A 19,871-nucleotide genomic window follows, 5' to 3' on the forward strand; every position below is an offset into this window, starting at 1 on the left:
TGGGCTACTGTTGGGTCTGGACTTGCATTCTGGTTATTGTTGTCTTGGTTATTGTTGTTGGTTTCTTCATTTTGTTTGGTAGATCAGGTATTTCTTCTGGGAGGCATTTTCTGTAAAGAGTCAAACAACTTATTTAGCCTTTAAATCAAATCCTTTTTATGAAAAGTTTTTATAAAACAACAATATCTCTTTTTGAAAACAGTTGTAACAATTGAACAAAGTAAATTACATGCTTCTTTATAGAATGTAAACAATTAAGGGGATAGGGTGCATGGTATCACAAGAGTTTATAACTGGTGCAATAAATAAAGCAATATAAAGCAGGTGCAGTAATGTAAATGACAATGCTGGAAAGGAAAAGGTACTGATATATATAGATCAAAGTTTTGGCAATACAAGCGTGAAAACACTTCAAAAGCAAAAGGTACAACAAGCCTACACACTACTCAGCAAGTCTAGTCTATAAATATAAACCAAAAGTCTGTTGATAAACACTACACACTAATGTACATATAGAACTATCACCACAACTCTGGCTCAACATCTCTGTCTCTGTATCTCTGTCTCTAGCTCTAGGGAAACTCTGGTCCTCCCAGCCTCTCAAGATCCTCCATCACCTCTCTGGCCCATCCCATAAGAGCATCAGAGCCTGCATACTCACATGTAGCTCCATGCAATCTAGCCTTAAGAATCCTTTGTGTCACATGAATCTCCTCTCGAAGCTCCCTCACACTCCTGTCAACATCTATAGTCCTCACTATATGTTACAGCTCCCGAACTTGTGCCAACGGGGCCTCACGCACCAAAAGAAGAGCCTCATACCGAAAAAAAGGAACATGATGTGGAGTAGACTTAAATGGTAAACCCATAACTGAATGCCCAGTATAATCAGAATCAGCAGGTGGGGGTCCTCGGATAGGTGGCCTCATACCAGGAGGTGGAATAGCTCGCAGTGGTACAGCCTCTGTCACAACAGGACGTAGTATAGCCAACATCGGTGGAAGAGCAGGACGTGGATTAGATGACGGTCCTCCGAATGAAGGCTCAGAATGATCAGATGGTACTGGAATAAAGGAATCTGCCATCGCTACTATCTGAAATCATATCACAAGATAAGAATCTCGAACCATAATCGAAATCATACTAACACCTATTATTCAGTCACACTCCCGACAATCTAGGCTTGTGTCAGTGACTTACAACTTGTAGCTCTGATAACAAACCTGTGGCGCCCTCCAAACCCGGGTCAGAAGTTTGGGGTCCACAACACACACACACCATATATATAAAACTGCTTTTAACAATAATAAAGATAATAATATGCAGTGACCCTACTTACCGACATCCACAGATCGCAACAGGTTAAAGTATGCACACAAGCCACACATACACTTATATTAGAAACGTCCAAATCCCAACTATTCAAACTTACAACTGATTATGAAAATATTCTTCTAAACTTCTCAAACTTAAACTATCATAAAATTCTTCAGCTAGCTTATTCCGCTCAACCTGGAATCCTAGCTTGCACACTTGATTGGGGATCCTCGCTACCAACAGGTTCCTTCTTAACTGGAAAAGAACATAAACAGAATCGCACAAATGAGCTAACTAGCTCAGCAAGTCACATTGACAATACTGAGATTAAACAATGATCAAGTGAAATTATTTAAGGTATCAAGTTTATAGATAAGCAGTGATTTAGAATTGGATAATAACTTTTATTTTAAAAACTAAGGTTAGGTTGATAATCAGTCACTCACTAACCCCGAGCAAGGTACACGGCTCTGCTCTAACTACTGGATCCAAGGCACACATTGCCTAACATGACCACCAATCTGGTCTAAGCATGAATCTAGTCCACATTTTATAAAAATAATCCAATTCTATAACAATAACAGAATAAACAATGTAAAACAATAAAAAAAATCATAAACAACGTTGGGTTTCAAGCATAAGGTGTTTTACAATCACTACATTAGGATAACATGGTAAATATAAGGATTGGTTGTCAGCCTGTAAAAGAATTAGATAACAGAAGAATCAAAGTCTCGTGGTTATAAGGGTTAGTCTTTCAGTGTACAAGGTATGAAGGTTTAAGTGTTTAAACAATTTCAGTTCAGTGATCGGTATTTATTTTGTATGTATTTGTGGAGTAGTATCATATATCGGTGGTTTGTATATGGGAATTTGATAATCAATGGTTTAGAAAGAATAAGGCTTACGGCTCAAAGATCAATAATTGGAATTAAGATTTAAGGTTCAGTGCTTCAAAACACTTGTAATATAAAACAAAACTATCAATTATTCGCAATACATCTTGAGAAGGTTCAGAACACTTGCCTTGTCTTAACTCGCTAACATTTCACTTGCTTTTGATCACTATTTCTTATTCACCAACTATCTGCTTCCCTTTCCTACGCCTCGCTTCTTCTGCTCAGATATCACAAATTTCTATCAATACTTATCTCACTTGATTCTATTCGGTATAAGCTTTTATCTACCCTTCATTTCACCCAAATCTGGTTTATGGATTAAAAGTTACGATTAAAATAGTCAAACAATGTACACATACGCATATAGCACATCAATCAGATCATATATAACACATAGCACGTAAGATATTCGATGAAAATACTTTTTCAAAGAAGATTCGGTGTTAAAATGATTTTTCGGATATTTAATACGAATTTTTAAACATTTTTTCAGAATTAAAATGAGCCGTTAAATTATTTTAAAATAATAAAAAGGGTTCGATTTCTTGAATATGGCTTTAAAATCATTTTATAATAATTATCGAGTCTTAAAAACAATTTAAAATAATTTTTAAAGTTCAAAACTGTTTTTCATGATTTTTAAATCAAAATAAATAATTAAATCTAATGAAATAATCAATTAATATTAATTAATAATTAAGTAAATCAATTAATCAATTAATTTTTGAATTAATTGACCAATTAACTAATTAATTATTAACTAAAATTAATAAACTAATTAATTCAGATTTATTTTCGAATTAAAAATAATTTTTGGAATTAAAATAATAATTTCTAGAATTTTTAATAATTAAAAATTGAATTTCTATAATTAAAATAAATAGAAAATATGTTTTAAAATATTTTTAAAACAGCAATCCTATTTTTGCAATTTCTGGAAACTATAGGGACTAAAGTTCATCGTTTTCAAAAGTACATGGGCTAAACTGCAATTTTACACCCCTCACCGGAAAACAGTCGTGTTTCGCCGGAGAATTCGATCCCAGAATTACCACACATCCACAAGCTCCAAAATTAAACTACAAATCACCAGGATTCTATACATGCAATCAAAATTAATAGATAACCCCTGAGTTGGCCGGAAAAGCTCGAAGAAAACTCGCCGGACGGCGAGTTCTTTCTTGCTCCGACCAGCTCGATTCCGGTATCGTCTGTTGACGAGTCCACCTCCAATCGATTCCTCTTTTCAAGCTCTACGAATCCATACCAACCAAACAATCTATTAACTCCTAGAACAGAAATCCCCAATTTCAATTGAAAACATTCATACGGGTTATAAATCCTAATTTTAAAATTCGAACATCAAACTCAATTTTGAACATGTTATTGAACTCCAAATCAGTCATATAATATACCAAAATGATCAAGATCTACAACATGCAATCATCAAATCATACAAACAACATCTCGAACAAAAATTCATATTGTAATTCAAAATAATTCAAAATTAATTAAAAATATAGAAAAATACCAGTTGTTTCTGAAGTTACACAAGCCCTGGAATCTGAAAGTACTCTTCGAATCCTTCATTTTGGTTACTCGAGCGTTCCAATCGGACTTCGGTAACGCCTTGAAATTAAGGTTTGATTCTCGAAAACTATTATGAAATTAGGATTTTTCTCTGGAAAATTATATATTTAACTGTTTGCAAATGATTATATGTACAAAATAAGATACGGTAAAGGCTATTTATATTTACGGAATATTGGTACCCCGTTGGATCATATCGGATATAAAATATTATGTTTATTTGATAAAACAGATCCAAAACGGTACCGATTTTAGGATAATTATCTAAATCTACATTTTGTAAATGCGGTCTTGATCTCAGCGCTTTAGTTACACGTATTACGAGAAGATAATATATTATTTTAATAAAAAGATCCCGTTTCTCAAAAGTACGGGTTTTATCGATTTACCGAAACAAATTTTGTATCGAAAATTTTGCGCCAGGACCCGCAATGGGGAAACCGTACTTCGGATTGAAAAAGTCAAAAATGGAAAATGCTCGAAATATTGCAATTAGGTTGTGAAGGAGTTTTCGGAAGAGTTTCGGGTTGTAAAAACGTAAAAACGGTTGAAGTCGGTTGGTTCCCGATCATACAAAATAATTTATAAATATTCGGAAAAATAATTTATTCAATCCATAAATCTTTTATAAAATCATATAATACCATAAAAATTAATAGAAAAATATGACAATTATCTATACTTTATTTTGGATATATAAAAATTAAAATACTTAGGTTTTATCATATTTAAATATCAAAACACATATAACACTTAACAAATAATTCACAGAATAATAACACGATAAATACATAATATTTATTTATTGATAAAAATAATTACACAATATATACCAGATATTACAAGTTACATGATGAAAAGACAAACTAATAAGATAAAATGTTTCTTAGTCTAATCACATGCTTCTTCATTTCTCTATCCAGCATCTTTGAATGTCTTCAAGTTAGCATGGAAATGAAGTTCTTTTTTGTTCTCTAAAACCTGTAAATAGGCTGCCACATTTCATTTGCATCTAATTAACCCATATGACTATCAAGTCACTATCAACTGTAATTTGAATTAGAACATCCGTTGAAACTTCATTGGATCATCCGTTGAAAATTTGTTGAATCATCCTTCGAAGCTTCATTAGATCATCCGTTGAATATGACTTGAGTCATCCGTCGAAACCTTGTAGAATCATCCGTTGAAAGTCTTTCATAGCAGTTAACTCTATTTCACTTATGCAAAATTACAAGGCATATAATATTTACAATTAGCCAACCTATTTTGCATATCAAACTAGTAGTCAACATGACTTTGAATATCCTACAACTTCTAGATCTTTAAGGTATTGTAGAATGCAGAAATGTGTTACAAGACTTATTGATACATAAGCTACTCTCTCAACGAATGTTAAAGTGATCATCCGTTGAAAGCTACAAATTCACTAAATTAAATATAATAAGGTATTTTATTTAACTTATCATCAAGTACATAACATATTCCTAACAACAAATCTTCTAGCTCAAATCCAAGTCAATCTTCTAAAGCAACAGGCAGCAAGGTGTATGAGAAGAGAAAGGGGAAAGAATAGAGGAAATAAGATGGAAAGAAAAGTAGGAGAGGTAGTGAAGGGGAGTCAAAGAAACAAAATGTCCAGGAAGAAAAAGTATTACAAATCAAACCTACTCAAACCACCAAGCCAAGCCAAACACAATCTCAACCAATCCTACTTCAAAAGCCAATATTCCTAGTCAAACAAACTACAAACACCTTACTTAAAATACCAATCAGATCCAGTCAAGTCACACTAAAGAAAATCACAAACCTACCTTCATTCAAGCCTCCAATCAAAATTCATTTCAAGACTATTGGGAGAAAACCTAAGAAAATGCAAGTTGATGCTGGTGTCATCTGGAACTGCTTCAATCAAGATGATTTTCTACCTCTAAACATGAGCATAACAGATGATGACTACTTTCAACAACTATCTGAAGAAATAGTCAAAGTTTGGGTTATTTCTTTATCTGAAGTAAGAATCTACTATTTGGATGGTCCTTCATTTTGCTTAGCAGAGGAGTAATGGAAACAATCTCAATCACAGAATTGAAGAGGGTGATTAGCTTGATGAAGGACATGGATACAACTACAAGGATGTGGAAGGTTGTGATGTCTGAAAGGCTGAGAGAAAGAAATGAAAGATATGCTAGGATAAAGGTTGAGAAGGAGGAAATGGAAAGGCAGTATGCCGAGAGATAGAGATGTTTCAGCAAAGATCAAATGAACTCAAGGCAAGGGGGCTGAGTAGAATATCTAAAGATGGACATTTTCTAAACATTCAAGTTGGCAGATTTTAAAGATTCAGAGTTGGTTATCTCAACAATTACTCATTGGATGAATAACTCAAGTTGGTAGAAGCCTTAAGAGGGACAGAAATAATAGAGGAACTCCATGTTCTAGTAAATCTCAAGGACCTCATTAGGAAAGAACCAGGCTATGAAAAATTCACTTGATGGTTGTAATTGTTTGAACTGGTGTAACTACTAAATGTATAAAATTTTTATTTTTCAATTTGTCAATTTTTATGTAATTGATTTTAGCTTGGGGTTAGTCTTGTTATCAGGCACGAATTTGTGATAAGCAATCTTCTCACAAATTGGGGGAGATTGTTGTGCAAGACATGCTTGTATAATAACAAGACTAAGTCATATTTAGTTGTTTGATAATCAATTTTGTATTCTGTATTGTATTTCTTGAGTCTGTAAAAAGGTTAGAAGATTAGACTGGAGGATTTTTCAGTGAACAGATTCAAGCTAAGGAATAAACACTGGAAGAAGATCAAGCCATGATCATGCCTCAGAGAAAAGTATAGAAGCTTGGAGTTAAATAAGACTGTTCTATGAAAAATGTTCTAAATCAAGATATCGTCAAGTCACAAATCAAGTTATATAGAGAAGTCATTCGAGAAGTCTAGAATGACTTATCGAGAAGTCCAAAATGGCTTATAGAGAAGTATCAGAGATATCGACAAGTCAAATGAAGATATAGAGAACTGGAGATATCGACAAGTAATTTCCACATGTAGAGAACTAAGAGATATCGACAAGTCAAATGAAGATGTGAAGAATTAGAGATATCGACAAGTAAATTTCTCATATAGAGATCTCAGAGATATCGACAAGTCAAAATTTGTATATAGAGATCTCAGAGATATTGACAAGTCACTTCTACATGTAGAGATCTCAAACATATCGACAAGTCATTTCCCATGCAAGGATCTAGATACCTCGATATGTTAAGTATATTTATATAAAACTCAGAGATCTCGATAAGTCATTATAGTTATCGAGATGTCACTTCTCTATTGAACAAACTGGAGATCTCGACATACTTCTCAAATACATAATGTAGACAAGTTCAAGATTCAAGATTATCAGTCAAGAAATAATCTATTCACTAGATTTAAAAGTCCAGAAAATAGTTGGGAGAGTACAAGATCAAGGGTCAAGATTAACTAGACAAAGGGTGGTCACACACCTGGAAGATTCTGCACAGATTTGCTAAGCTAGAAATGGAAATAGAAAAAGGTTTCTTTCGAAAGTAGTTTAATACATTTTAGTGCAAGTCTTGTAAACCGGTGTGAAAGGCATATGTCATAGTCTACTCGTTTATTCGAGTATTTAACTCAACTCAAATAAGAATGTAATAAGTAAATAGTGGATCAATCGTCAGAGAGATCTCACAATATAACATCTGTCAAAGAATAAAGAAACATTGTTCATCTGCAGACTTGAAGATTCACTGGAAGAAGTTCAAGAATTTGATCATGCCTCAGTGATATAAATCAAGATCGTGGATTTAATCAAGTGACAGAGATCTCGTCAGGGTATCATTTATTACAAGGATTCAATCATAATATCAAAGTCAAGACATGAAGAAACGTCACGGAAGTTAGTCACTCATGAACCAGACAGTACATCGAGTGTCAGCATTGAAGTGGCGGAATTGATTCATAAGTCTCAGTGACTTTCAGAAGATTGTCAGAAGAATGGATGCTGCTCAGGGTTAGTATTAATTCTCTATTAATTAATTAAGTCATATAATTTAATTAAGAAAATAAATTATATCTGCAAAGATTAATTTATTGATTAATTGAATTAAATTGATTAATTAATTTAGAATTAATATTAAGGATTTACAAGATTTTAATTGGTTTAAAATCTGCTTAAATTCAGCAAGACAATTCATTTGAACTAGTATGACAATCGGTATGACAATTGATAGTCATACCGAAAGTCATGCCAATACATTTAATTGTCTTATTAGAATTTCTGTTTAGATTAAAATCTGTTATTAATTCAGCAAGACAATTTATTTGAACTAATATGACAATCGGTATGACAATCAATAGTCATACCGAAAGTCTTGCTAGCTCATTTTAATTGTCTTGCTAGTTTTAAATTTTGTCATACCGAAAGTCTTGCTGGCCAAAGAGATTGTCATGCCAGTACATGTTTACATTCGGCTGTTTGATAAAAAGGAGCAGAAGTCTATTATTTCACAATCAATCAAACAGAACAAAAACTCAAGAACAAAAGAAAAAGGAGCAGAAAAATATTTCATCTCATCTGCAACTTCAAGATCAATTTCTAGATTGTAAAGTTAAATCCAATCAACTAGAAATACTTATCTTGTTCTTGTGTATCAATCTAGCGGATTAAAATCCCTAGAACTTAATCTCAAATCGCATTTAGCATTTGATCTTTTAATTACAAAAATAGAAAAAGTTCATATCGAATTTATTCTAGATTTGTAATAATTGATTTGAGATTAATCCCTTGTAACCGATACCGTAGTTGTAACACCTTTCAAGTTTAATAAAAGTTTTATTTAACTTGAATTTTGTTTCACAATTTTATTCCGCATTTTATTCGATTAAACGGTATTGTTTGCATTCAACCCCCCCCTTCTACAAACAAATTGGGACCTAACAATTGGTATCAGAGCCTTCTGATTAACGTACAAATCTAGATCCTAGACTTTTGTGTTTCTTTCACTTCTTGAATTTTTTTATTCACTCAAAAAAAAAATCATAATGACTACACAAAAAGTTGGAACCGTTAAAATTCCACTTTTCGATAAAGAAAATTATGTTATGTGGAAGAAGAAGATGCTACTGTTTTTACAAGTTGCTAATCCCAAATATTTGCAAGTGTTGAAGAAGGGTCCAAAAATTCCTATGGTTATGGAACCAGAGGTAATAGAAAATGATGTGGTGATCACCAAAGCGAGAACTTATGTGAAGGATCCTGAGGACTTCTCTCCTGCTGAAATAGAAGAAGCTTCCCTGGATGCTAGCCTTCAATTAATCTTAGTAGATTCCCTTAATCCCCTGATGAATAGACATGTGATGAATTGTAAAGATTCCAAACATATCTGGGAAACTATTGAGATTATTAATGAAGGCACAGAGGAAGTTAGGGAGAACAAACTAGAAATCCTAACCTCTGAGTATGAATACTTTAAATCCAATCCAGGAGAAGGAATCACTGAAGTGTTTGAGAGGTACAATGCATTGATCAACAACCTGAACATTAATGGTAAATACTATTCCATCAGGGAGGTCAACAAAAAGTTCCTTTTAACACTGCCAACTCATCTCGAACATAGAATCACTGCCATAAGAGAAGCAAGAGATCTGAGTGAGATTTCTTTGGAAAGGCTCTATGGTGTGTTAAAGACTTATGAGTTGGAGCAGATTCAGCAGAAGGAAGTTTACGGGAAAGGAAGAGTGGTCAGCACGTCTACTGCTCTAGTAGCTGATGAACAACAACAACAACCACAATATCAACAACAATCTCAACAGTCAGAAAGAATGGTACAGTCTTCCAAGGTTGAAGATAATGTGATAGTAGCAGAATTTGATTCTCCTACTACAAATCAATCAGGAGATGATTATTATTCCTTGGAAGAACTGGAGCAATTGGAGGATGAGTCAATGGCCCTGATTGTCAAGAGATTCTCAAATGTCAGATTCAAAAGGAATCCCAAGTTCAAGTACAAGTCCAACTACAACAGATTCCTGAAAGGTGGATCTTCATCCTCTACCACCAGCAGTGGTGGGTATAAAACAGGGATGGTTGATCGAAGCACCATTCGATGCTTCAACTGTAATGAGTTGGGACACTTTGCCACAGAATGCAGGAAGCCAAAACAAGCTAGGAAGAACTCTTACGATTCTAATCAGAAGAGTAAATCTGAAAGGGCGTACCTGGCAAAGGGAAGAAGCTGGGATGATACTGACAGTGAAGATGAAGAAGTTGGGAATCTTGCTCTCATGGCTAGTAATGCAAGCACCTCATCGTCAAGAAAAGAGGGCATTAAATAGGTACAACCGGTAGTGTGGATTCTTGACAGTGGATCGTCAAGACATATGACCGGAGATAGAGCCCTGCTATCAAATGTGGTTGAGAAAGCTGGCCCAGTGGTTACCTTTGGAGATAACAGCAAAGGTTTAACGGAGGGATATGGCTGTTTGCTAGCTGGAAATGTTATCATTGAAAATGTATATGTTGTGCAAGGACTTGAACACAATCTGCTTAGCATTAGTCAGTTCTGTGACAACGGCTACAATGTTTTATTCGACAAGCTGAAGTGTCAGATTCTGCACAAGAAAGGTGAAAAACCCTCCTTAATGGGAATCCGGAAAGGAAATCTGTTCGTAGCTGACATGAACTCTGGAAGCAATCTTGAAGTCAATTGTTTCTATGCAAAGGCATCGTCAGATGAGAGTTGGCTATGGCACAAGAGACTTTCTCATCTCAATTTCAAAACAATGAATTCTCTTGTCAAAAGAGAATTGGTAAGAGGTCTGCCTCAGCTGGAATTCTCTCCAGAAGGACTATGTGAGGCTTGCCAGAAAGGAAAGTCAAAGAAAGCAAGTCACAAAGGCACTGACACATCTTCCATAACTGGTGTTCTGCAATTATTGCACATGGATTTATTTGGTCCAGTTAATATCCTTTCTATGCCAAAGAAGTGTTACTGTCTTGTGATAGTTGATGACTATTCCAAGTATACGTGGGTTTTATTTCTTCACTCTAAGGATGAAACACCACAAGTTGTGATTGATCATATCAAGATGATTGAGTTAGATTCTAACGTCCCTGTTAGAGCAATAAGGTCAGATAATGGGACAGAATTCAAGAATGCACTTCTCAATGGATTCTGTATAGACAAAGGGATTACCAGACAATTTTCAGCTCCTAGAACCCCTCAGCAAAATGGAGTGGTAGAAAGGAAGAATCGTACATTGATTGAAGCTGCAAGAACGATGTTAAGTGAATCAGGTCTTCCAATGTACTTTTGGGCTGAAGCTGTCAATACTGCATGTTATACTCAGAATCGAACTCTAATCAACAAAGACTTCATTAAAACTCCTTATGAGATTTTGAATGAACAGAAACCTTCTATCAAATACTTTCATGTATTTGGTGCCAGATGTTTCGTGCTCAAGGATGGAGATGATCGTCGTGGTAAGTTCGAGGCAAAGGCATATGAGGGTATTTTTGTTGGATATGGAAGAAGATCATATAGAGTGTATATCATTGATCAACACAAAGTAACTGAAAGTGTCAATGTTACATTTGATGACACTAAACTCCCTAGTATCCAAACTGAAGATCCTTCTGAGAAACTGAAGTTTGATGATACATCAGATTCAGAATCAGAACATGGTCAAGTACCTGAGGTTGTTGCTGGTGAAGAACCTGTTAATCCTGATGATACTCAAGGTAATAGTGATGGAAACTTTGGCAACAATGGAGATACCACTGCTACTGACGGAGAATCTTCAAGTCAACATGGCACCAACTCAGGGGGAGATGTTGAAGGATCATCTAGTAGGACACAACATCACAATGAATTTCAAGGCGAATCATCAAGATCAAATCTTCCAAGACAGACTGTCTGGAATAAAGCTCACCCTTTTGAGTTGATTATTGGTGATCCAGATGTTGGAGTCAGAACTAGACGTGCTACTCAAAATGAGTGTCTGTTCTCAGGATTTCTTTCTGAGATGGAACCTAAGAAAATTGAAGAAGCACTGACTGATCCAGATTGGGTGATTGCTATGCAAGATGAACTCAATCAGTTTGAAAGTCAACAAGTCTGGAAACTGGTACCTAGGCCTGTACACAAGAAAGCTGTTGGTACTAGGTGGGTATTCAGGAATAAACTAGATGAAGATGGTGTGGTTACAAGAAACAAGGCAAGACTGGTAGCTAAAGGGTATTCTCAAGCTGAAGGCATTGATTATGATGAAACCTATGCTCCAGTGGCTAGACTTGAGGCCATCAGGATATTTCTGGCATTCGCAACATTTTCAAACTTTAAAGTTTATCAAATGGATGTCAAGAGCGCCTTTCTGAATGGAAAGCTGGATGAAGAGGTATATGTAGAGCAACCTCCTGGTTTTGAAGATCCAGATCATTTGGATTTTGTCTTCTTTCTTTTCAAGGCTATCTATGGGCTAAAACAGTCTCCAAGAAAATGGTATGACACTCTCTCTGAATTTCTTATTGAAAATAGCTTTATTAGAGGTGTCATAGACAAAACTCTCTAATCTAAAACACATAAGAAGGATACTATATTAGTCCAAGTCTATGTGGATGATATAATATTTGGGTCTACTAATGATAATCTCTGTAAGAGATTTGCTAAGTTAATGCACAGCAAGTTTGAAATGAGCATGATGGGAGAGCTGAAGTTCTTTCTTGGATTACAAGTAAATCAAAGGTTAGATGGAACATTTATTTGTCAATCCAAGTATCTCAAGGAACTCCTCAAAAAGTACAATCTAGAGGATTCTGCATCAGCAAGGACTCCATCAACTACAGCTGTCAAGCTTGGACCATGTGAAAACTCCATTAAGGTAGATGTCACAAGCTACAGAGGTATGATTGGCTCGTTACTCTATCTTACTGCAAGTAGACCAGATATTATGTATGCTACATGTTTATGTGCAAGGTTCCAAGCGGATCCTAGAGATATTCATCTCGTTGCTGTTAAACGAATCTTAAGATATCTTAAGGGAACACCAAATCTAGGTATTTGGTACCCTAAAGAATCTGGTTTTAACCTTGTTGGATATACAGATTCAGATTACGCAGGAAGTGTTGTTGATAGGAAAAGCACCTCAGGAAGTTGTCAATTCCTAGGAAGCAGGCTAGTCTCATGGTACAGCAAGAAACAGCAAACAGTTTCCAACTCAACGGCCGAGGCTGAATATATTGCTGCTGGAAGCTGCTGTGCTCAGATCTTGTGGATTAGGAACCAACTTCGAGACTATGGCTCTGTATTGAACAAGATTCCTATTTTATGTGACAATACAAGTGCAATAGCCATCACCAACAACCCTGTGCAGCACTCGAGGACAAAGCACATTGACATCAGGTATCATTTTATTAGAGAGCACGTCATGAATGGTACCGTTGAACTATTTTTTGTTCCAACAGAAGAACAAATAGCAGATATTTTCACTAAACCACTTGATGAATCCACATTTACCAGATTAGTTGGTAAATTGGGCATGTTGAATAGTTTTAGTGATTAATTTAGTTAATATCTGTGATCTGTTCTTGAATAAATTTATAAATTTTATCATTTTATCATATTTCTTGCTTATTTCTATGTAATATATTGTCTTTGTTTCTGTAAATATTATAAGTCTGTATTTCAGTTTTACTATTTTGTAAATATTTTCTGATATTTTTACTAAGTTATATAAGTCTTTATAAATTTATATATGTGTGTGTTTCTGTGTTTAAAGCTGATATGACAATCGGCAAGACAATTGAAATTGTCTTGCTGAAAGTCATTTCAGTTTAAATTTTGTTTATTATATTATTCAGAATAATTTTATACTGGCAAGACAATCGGTATGACTATCAATTGTCTTGCCAGTTATAAACCATATATATAATTATTTTCCTTTTATTATTACTGGTATGACAATCGGTATGACTATCAGATTGTCATACCAGTTATAATTTTAGTATTTATTCTATTTTTTCTTTTCCTTCTTTTGCCTGGTATGACAATCGGTATGACAATCCCGGATTGTCATACCAGCTGTTATATAAAGGCGTGTGTTTGTTTTTTTTTAAAACCATTTCAACAGTTCATTTTTTTTTGGTCGAACAGTTTTCTCTCTTCTCTCTCTTCAAACTAAAACCAACGAATTGCTTCTTTCCTTGCTCGAGTTTTTACTCAGCAAACTGAATCTTCACTCCTGTAATATATACTTACATATATATACCTACAGGAGTGCTGTCAAAATTTTCAAATTTTTTTTCAGTTTGCCCCTTCAAATTCAATTTGTGTTTGTTGATTTTGAACTTTTTATTTTTATTTCAATTTCTGATTTGTGTCTTTTGGTTTGTCAAAACTGCGTTTGTGAGTTAAGAATTTTAACGAGATACATTTCTGTCTAAATTTTTCGATTATAATTAATTTAATTCGAATTATTAAATTAATTTAATTAATTCGAATTTTCTTAATATTATTCTTAAAATTCTGAAAAACGTGTGTCTTATTATTATTTTAAATGGCTCTCAATTTCCAAATTGTCGCGCATAATCAGGTTGGTTATTTTAATCCGGAAAAATGTGATGTTGAAAAATTTAAGCCATGGATTAGATTTTTAAATGACCATTCGATTGTTAGCTCTGCTATTAAATCAAATGTGATTTTAAATGTCGATCTACTTAGACTGATTTGCACAACCTCTACTGTGGCCGATGATTCAAAATCTTTTTCATTCACCGTCGCAAACACACAGTATGTAGTTGATGAAACAGTCGTCAATCGTGCGTTAAATTTTCCACTAGACAATTTCTGTAATTTACCCTCTGAAAATGATATCACAAATTTTTTCAATGCTATTCACTATCAGGGGGTGATCAATTTAACCAAACTTTCTAAATCAAATTTGGTGTCTGAATGGGATATTTTCTTCGATACACTTTCCAAAGTGTTTGCCAACTGCACAAAATCCAATTTTCATAACATCACTTCCACTCTGCAGTATATTGGTCTGGCGGTTGTTTTCAATCAAAGGATCAATTTTGGCAAACTACTTTTTCCCATTCTCTTGAGACGTCTAACTTCTGCTTTACGTGATCATTCTACAAATCGTAGGGTATCATGTTACTATGCTCGTTTTCTCATGCTTATAGCAGATCATCTTCTCACACCTGAACACAAAGCCCTTTTTGCTAACTCTGCAGTAACCGAACCCCCTCCAGTTAGCAAAAAGATTTACACTCGCCAAGACACAACCTTCAAATTCATGCAAGTTCCAGTACTTGTATCTGCTTTCATGGCCACTTATATTCCTTTACCTATTTTCAATCTTCCCGGCCATGAACAGCAACCTCAACCTCCAGTGGTTCAAGCCACCCAGGCTCCTCCAACATCAGATGCTCTTCCATTACAGGTAGTAATTCCTCACTCTCACTCTCTTCCTACTTCTGTTGAAAGACCCCCAGTGGTTGATAGGGCTGACCATGAAGTTGTAGAACCACAGCTTCAATCCCAGGTCATAGAGCCAAACACAGAGTCACATTCTATCTCAACCTTTCCCCCACTGTCTAAAATGTTACCCAGAAGATTTCTAGGAAGTAGTACATTGTTAAATATGAGTGAACCCTCAGCTCTGCCTCCTCCTAAGAAAAGAAGAACATATTCTGAGGCATCTGAAAGCCCATCCTTGTCCTCCCAACAGGACATGGACTTTGAAATGGCCAATGAACAGTTACTAGAGGCATTCTCTCAACAGCATGCATCTATTGAAATTCGCCATAGGGCCATGGCATCTTGTACTGAGTCAAGCACAATTCCATTACTCACAATGGAACCATACACTTTCCCAGATCATACTCAGGACACACAGCGAGGAGTGCACGTAGAGTCGGTTACAGTGTCTGCCATAGTTACGGCAGAAGAGCAGTCACATGCTTCAGAGGGAAAATCTGACTCTCCGCCATCTTTAATAGAGTCATTTTCTCCCCTCCCAGATCCAACACCTCTGGCTCCCTTATGGGATTCTCCACTCGCAGATTTATCTGGAGAAAGTGGAGGGCAACTCGGTCAATCTATCCCTGAAGCAATTCAGACATCTATTCCAAAAGATTTGATAGTATTGACTGAGGATCGGGACTCGCGAATTCCCATTGCACCACCACTGACCTCTCTTGAAGAGGCTAGGGTGATTTTTAATGCAGGTACAGAAGAACAGCAACAGGAAGACTCCTCACGAGCAATTATATTGAGAGAAACACATGCACGTGAGGTGAGTGAGCCAAACACGAGTGAAATTCAGGTGAGAGCACACACAGACACAGATACTTAAAACCTGTTAGCTCAAATTACTGCTCTAAAAGAAGAACTTGCTAAAAGCCAAGCTGAAGCTCAAGCATTCAAAGCACAAGTGGTTGAACGGTCCTCTTCTTCCACCTCTGTCAACAATCAGCTTGCAATCATAAGGAATGACATCTCAGATCTAAAGACCACTGTAATACCAAAGCTCAATTCTATTCAGGACACTCCAACTTTATCAGCTGATGATATATCTAACTTCTGCTCTCTACACACAAGAATGACTTCTCTTAAAGACCTCATTGAGATGAATCATTCACTGGACTCCTCAAGATTTCTAAAGATAGAGACGGGCATGGAACATCTCAATGAAGGGATGAAGCACCTATATTTCATGATCAAGAATTCTCATTGCCCTAATGAAGAACAAAGAGCTTATTTTGAAGGACCGTCTGGTGGAGGATCAGGCTCTGGAGGTGATGGAGGTTCCAAAGGAAAGTCAGTAGAGGATCCCTCAACTAAGGGGGAGAAGAAAGGAAGTAGTGCCAAAGGGAAAGAAAAAGATACCTCTGCTGGAAACAAAGGAAAGGCTGATGATGTCTACTACAGTGGAGAACAGGATGACTTTGATATTTTTGACATTCCCACTGAACCAGTTCAGGAAGATAAAGATGGGTTATTTGAAGCTGAAGAGGAAAGTGATTTTGGAGAATGGGAAGAAGAAGCTCAAGTGGATCCTATGTTTGAGAAAGAATTTCAGAAGGAGCAGTCAGAGATGAAAAGAAAAGAAGCTGAACTCAAGAAGGTCTCTCAGATCATTGACATGAGAAAAGACATTCAAAGAACAGAAACTCTTCAAAAGCAACGTCTTCATGACATTAAGGCTCAAGAAAGGAGAAGAAATGTCAGACTAAAGATTGGTGAAAAATGGGATGAAGCTAGGAGAGTACTTGATATGCCTCAGCTGAGCACTAACAATGATAGGCAGTTCTTACATCTTCTTGACAAGCTGGAAATCTCAAATCCTAACAATGACATGTACATGAATGCTATCAAGACTGAAGTCTCAAGGATCACAGCTGCTTTTGATAGATCCCTAAATAAGATGAGCATTTTTGTATATTGTCAGAGTGAAGGATCATTCAAGGTGTCACTTCATCTATTTGAGAATCGTTCTTTGTCAGAGATTTGGGTTCTTTTAAACAAAGTCAAAAGAAGCTCAGAATTGAATGAAGTTCTTCGAGAAAGGCTTAAAGAGTTTGCCAACAGGGCTAGTCCTCAAGTGGTCAACAATCCTCATCAGGTGAGATTCTTTAAGTCTGATTGTCTTCAAATCTGTCAGCTAGATGTACAATCTCTTAAAGACTACTCAGCTAAGCATCTGGTCTGGATGGAACATCATTTGAGAACTGCTGGATATTCATCCATGTTGAAGACTCAAGCTGCTGACTTGATTCAAGCTTATTGTGAAAAGAATGTTAAAAGATACAATCAACTCAAGAATAAGCTGAAGTCAGTTGGAGTTCAACCAGTCAGACCAGCAAGCTTCACTTCAGAAAAGGATCGTGTCTTTGACAAGGAATTGCTTCAAGATTTAGAAGAAGGTGAAGTCAGAAGAGAAGACAACTGAAGTCAATTAGTTCAAAACTCAATGTAATATGATTAGAGCTTTATGAATCAAGATAGTCTAATGTAGTTATATGTTCAGGCTAGAGGAACATCTATCTTGTATTCACTTGTAAATTTCATTTGGAATCTGGAAAATGTTAAATATAATCCAGAACTTTTCTGCTATTTACTTTACATTACTGTTTATATCTTTTTCTTATTTGTTAGTTGAGTTATCCTCTAGGTATTTGTTGTTATTGTCTAACAAGCAAATAGGGGGAGATTGAAAGGCATATGTCATAGCCTACTCGTTTATTCGAGTATTTAACTCAACTCAAATAAGAATGTAATAAGTAAATAGTGGATCAATCGTCAGAGAGATCTCACAATGTAACATCTGTCAAAGAATAAAGAAACATTGTTCATCTGCAGACTTGAAGATTCACTGGAAGAAGTTCAAGAATTTGATCATGCCTCAGTGATATAAATCAAGATCGTGGATTTAATCAAGTGACAGAGATCTCGTCAGGGTATCATTTATTACAAGGATTCAATCAGAATATCAAAGTCAAGACATGAAGAAACGTCACGGAAGTTAGTCACTCATGAACCAGACAGTACATCGAGTGTCAGCATTGAAGTGGCGGAATTGATTCATAAGTCTCAGTGACTTTCAGAAGATTGTCAGAAGAATGGATGCTGCTCAGGGTTAGTATTAATTCTCTATTAATTAATTAAGTCATATAATTTAATTAAGAAAATAAATTATATCTGCAAAGATTAATTTATTGATTAATTGAATTAAATTGATTAATTAATTTAGAATTAATATTAAGGATTTACAAGATTTTAATTGGTTTAAAATCTGCTTAAATTCAGCAAGACAATTCATTTGAACTAGTATGACAATCGGTATGACAATTGATAGTCATACCGAAAGTCATGCCAATACATTTAATTGTCTTATTAGAATTTCTGTTTAGATTAAAATCTGTTATTAATTCAGCAAGACAATTTATTTGAACTAATATGACAATCGGTATGACAATCAATAGTCATACCGAAAGTCTTGCTAGCTCATTTTAATTGTCTTGCTAGTTGTAAATTTTGTCATACCGAAAGTCTTGCTGGCCAAAGAGATTGTCATGCCAGTACATGTTTACATTCGGCTGTTTGATAAAAAGGAGCAGAAGTCTATTATTTCACAATCAATCAAACAGAACAAAAACTCAAGAACAAAAGAAAAAGGAGCAGAAAAATATTTCATCTCATCTGCAACTTCAAGATCAATTTCTAGATTGTAAAGTTAAATCCAATCAACTAGAAATACTTATCTTGTTCTTGTGTATCAATCTAGCGGATTAAAATCCCTAGAACTTAATCTCAAATCGCATTTAGCATTTGATCTTTTAATTACAAAAATAGAAAAAGTTCATGTCGAATTTATTCTAGATTTGTAATAATTGATTTGAGATTAATCCCTTGTAACCGATACCGTAGTTGTAACACCTTTCAAGTTTAATAAAAGTTTTATTTAACTTGAATTTTGTTTCATAATTTTATTCCGCATTTTATTCGATTAAACGGTATTGTTTGCATTCAACCCCCCCTTCTACAAACAAATTGGGACCTAACACGGTGCAACTAGTCTATAAAACATGCGCTGGTCCTTAGTTCATAAGTAACAAAAATAGATTCAAATTTTCTTGTATTCTCTCAAGATAGAAGTCGAGTTCTTATATTCTTAAGAACATAAAATTTATAGCAAGACAAGATCAGTTAATACAAATTAAGTGAGTTTTGAAAATATTGTCTTCTTGATTTGTTTCTTTAAACACAATATCTATGCAAAATATAAACTGCTTTGTTCACCTAAAATCCAAACAAGTTTAAAAAGGCTAAAAATCCAAGAAACACATTCACCCCCCCATGTATTGCATTCAATACCTAACAACGCCTATACATGTATTGATCATTTTTATATTTATTGTTCATTTTTACTAATATTTTTTGAAGAATTATAGATTTTTGACTAAATAATTTTTTCTTTTCTTAACATTATTAAAAATGCAAAGGAAAGTAATGGATGAACTGAAA

Source organism: Apium graveolens, chromosome 4 (assembly GCF_009905375.1).
Source record: "Apium graveolens cultivar Ventura chromosome 4, ASM990537v1, whole genome shotgun sequence".
Taxonomy (NCBI): domain Eukaryota; kingdom Viridiplantae; phylum Streptophyta; class Magnoliopsida; order Apiales; family Apiaceae; genus Apium; species Apium graveolens.